We start from the raw sequence: 3,772 nt of genomic DNA, 5'->3' as shown, positions 1-3,772 counted from the left end.
AAGCAACAGAAACATATTCCAACAGATTTTACTATTGAAAATAAGTGGAATGAAAATATATACAATTACAGAAGCATTAGACATTTCAAAGAACTAACCACCAAAGGTTGCAAAGATGCCTTAGAAGTCAGTTCTTCATGAAGACTTCCTTGACCTATCCTATAGTGGACTCTTACTGACTTAACATTGCGGTCATTTAACACTGTGGTGTTTGGGCTGTTTATCATGGGTGTTAAAAGTGTTGATATTGAGGTCTTTACAATAGGCCAAAAGTGGGCAGCTTTATGAATAAGTAAACAATTTTTCTTTTGTTTTTTAAAATCAATTAGTTTATTCATTTTACATTCTAATCATGGCTCCCTCCTTTCTCTTCCCCCAGTCTCACCCTCTCTCCCTTTCTCCCTTCCCCCACTCCCCTCCTCCTCAGAAAAGGAAACACTCACCCAACCCATCCTGGCACATCAAATCACATAAGGACTAAGCATATCCTTTTCCACTGAGGCCAGACAAGGCAGCCTCTCCAGGAGAAAGTGATCCAAAAGCAGGCAACAGAGTCAGAGACAGACTCTGCTCCACTTGCTAGGAAACCCACACGAAGACCAAGCTTCTCATCAGTTAGATATCTGTTGGAGGCCTAGGTCCAGATCATGGAATTATTTTCTTAATTGAGGTTCCCTCTTCTCATATGACGTTAGTTTGTGTCAAGTTCACATAACATCCAGCAAGCATTTGAAAGACATCCATCCTGATCTTCAAGAAACGTCAGATAAACAAACAAATTAACTCACAAAAACCAACCATTTTTTCATTGAGTATTTGCCCAAGTGAAATGAAAACTACATAAACTACACACAAATGTCTGCAGCACCTTCACACATTATCAAAAAGCTATGGTCCAAATGTTCATTAACACACTATCAGATAAACAGGCTGTGATAAACGCGTAAGATGGAACACAGCGGAAGCTAGGGAATGAGTACAGATGCAAGCAACAACACAGATGAGTCTTAAAAGGTGTAGGCCATGCAAACAAGCCAGGCCCTAGTATTTATAAGAAATACTAGAAAATACAAAATGAACCTACTGCGGTGGTTTGAAGAGACCACTGTCCGGGCCGGTGTTGCTGGCTGAGGAGGCGGAGCCTTGCTGGAGGAAATGCACCGCTGGGGCCGGGCTCTGTTCCGCCCTCCTCCGCGCGTGGCTGGGAATGTGTGGTCTCCTTGTGTTTGTGTGCTCTCCTCACCCAATCCAAGCTACAGCCTTCTTGGGGAGTGCAGCTGCAACTCCTTGCAAAAGGACCACCGCAGATGGACTTTTGACTGTTTAAGGTGAGGAGATATCATGAGCCCCTCACCCCAGTATCCAGTTGTTCCTTGCCACCTGTTTTATGTAACATTGCCTTAATAGCACATGGCGTCAAGGAAGGACTGGAGTATACAGGCTGGGGGTTCTGAGGGCCACGACTCGGTCTATGTGAGTACAGGGAAGCCCTGGTCTCTCCCGAATGAAGGCTTTTGAGGTATGGCCTGCTGGCAGGGGAATAGCACGCACATCCCCTCAATTAACACCACAGCTGTGCTCTGTAAGGAAGCCCAATAAACTCATTGGGCCCTCAGAGTGAACTTGTGCCTGTTTGCCACTTGGATCTTAGGAAACTGTTAATGCTGCTTCCTGGGGAGGAATCTCACCAGCCCCTCTCCATTACGATGGGCTCTTATTTCTCTGGAATTATAAGCCAACATAAAAACTTTTGTCTATAAGTTGCTTTTTGTTAAGGTATTTTATTACAGTAACAAAAAAAAATCACTACTACAATTCTTTTTTTTTTTTTAATTGTCAATTGCCTACAACTGGGTGGAGGGAGAATTGACTGGAAAGGGGCATTGGCAAGAACATGCAGATCTGGGGACCTGGAATTTACAAATATTGACTCACCCGTCAACACTGTACGCTTAGAACGGAGACATCGTATTCCCGTTTTTTATAATACAGATTCATAATAAAAATAACACACCCCATGCCTGAGAAGAGGTCTAATGACAGCCTTGGAAAAAGGGAAGATCACTGAAAACACTCTTCTTTTTCTGGAGTGTGGCGTACATTACAAGTTAGCATGACCAGGGCAGGCATACCAGCTGACTCCCTCAGGGATTCCTGTTAGGCTTACAAGCTAATAGATAAGCTCTGTCCCCCGGAGCATAAAAACTGAGCCCTGGAGATGCAGTTTCCACAGAAAATAAAGCCCAGAGGACTGGGGACTGGCAGGATAGGGCCAGTACCAACCTGGCTTCTTTTCTGGGAACTCTTATCTTGTTCTGTATTTATCCAGTGCTGTATTTAGAAAAGATTAAATCAAAACTGTGAAATTAAAACACGATGAGTGACAGCTCTAAGAGACAGCAGCTGTGATTAGATTTTCATCATGTCAGGCCTGAGGTCTGTATTTCAGGTCACTTTTTTCCATTGGCGCCCATCCTGAAGGGCAAGAATTATCTTTCTACTGGCTATTTTCTAAGCCACCTGTTGCCTCCATGGGGTAGAAGATTAGTAGGGTTTAAGTGGAAACAAGCCACTTCAGAATATTTTGATAAAGCAAATTATTACCTGATGTCAGCAAAGATCTCCCTGTGTGCTCTGTTCCCTTTAGGTGGAAAAATAAAATCTTTGGGACCACATGATTCAAATGTATACCACAATTTTTTTTAAGCTGAATGAACAAATATCCACTGTTTCCTAAAGTACGTGACCAAGTGGTTCTTGAAATGTTTAATATATGTTCAGATAAATCTAAAGTCAAGAGGTGATGTATGTAAATTAATTTTATTTTTCTCTTTATTTCTTTTTGGGTTTGGGAGGAGGGTTGTTGTTGATGATGATGTTCATTTGGGGTTTTGTTTTTAGACAGGATCTCACTATGCTGTTCTGGCTGTCCTGGAATTCACTCTGTAGACTCTGCCCTTCACCTCCGAGGTCTGCCTGCTTCTACCTCCCAAGTACTGGAATTAAGGATGTGTGCCATTAGGCCCAGGATTCCTTTTCTTAATAAATACAAAATTGTGTAACAAATCGGTTTTGTCTATAAGATAGAATCATTGATATTTAATAGGCTACTGAGATATCTTTCTCAGTAGAATGCTAGCAGCAGTCTTAACTGATGAATGTTGAAGCATCTCAAATGCACTATACTAAATTAAAGAGGACAATTCAAAAAGCTCCTTATGCCTGATAACATTCACAAAACATTCTGAAAGGGACAAAACTATGAAGACAAAATAGATGAATGATTTTCATGGGCCAAAGTGGGGGGGGGGCTTGAGCAATGGAGGGATGCCTTTGTGTTATGATTATGAGATAACTACGTGCATGACTGTGGGCAGGAAGCAGTTGTCAAATGACCTTAAAATTTACTGTATATAAGTCACATCTTAATCTCTGAGTTCATGGCCAGTCTGGTCTACAGAGTAAGTTCTAGGAGAGCTACACAGAGAAACCTGGTGTCAAAAAACAAAAACAACCAAAAAAATAACCCTCGATATTTTCAAATAGTTATTGCCTGATCCCGAATCTGTTTTAAGGTGAAGGAAGAATAAAGGACCAGCATAGGTATTGCAGATTTGAAAATTCCCACTAGATTCTAAAGATACAAAGTTAGTCATCAGACTCTTCTATTAATAGCAAGTGAGCTGTGTGAGTCACAGTATTTCGGAACGGTTGTGAGCCTTGGTAAGAGCCCTTGGTATAATTGTCATTCTTTGCAACTGTCTTTAGATGT

At 41.5% G+C, this 3,772-nt stretch overlaps 1 long non-coding RNA gene across 1 annotated transcript; it reads left to right on the top strand.

The window, feature by feature from the left end:
- The first annotated feature begins 1,207 nt into the window (after positions 1 to 1,207).
- On the top strand, positions 1,208 to 3,046 carry LOC129674178 (uncharacterized). The gene is made up of 3 exons (XR_008719777.1): positions 1,208 to 1,328; positions 2,648 to 2,805; positions 2,902 to 3,046. It is a non-coding gene; the product is annotated as an uncharacterized LOC129674178 (long non-coding RNA).
- Positions 3,047 to 3,772: the final 726 nt, after the last annotated feature.

Source organism: Psammomys obesus, unplaced genomic scaffold, assembly GCF_907164565.1.
Source record: "Psammomys obesus unplaced genomic scaffold, mPsaObe1.curated_primary_1811, whole genome shotgun sequence".
Lineage (NCBI taxonomy): Eukaryota > Metazoa > Chordata > Mammalia > Rodentia > Muridae > Psammomys > Psammomys obesus.
The sequence above is the reverse complement of the archived record's forward strand: the minus strand, read 5'-3'. Positions and strand labels throughout refer to the sequence as shown.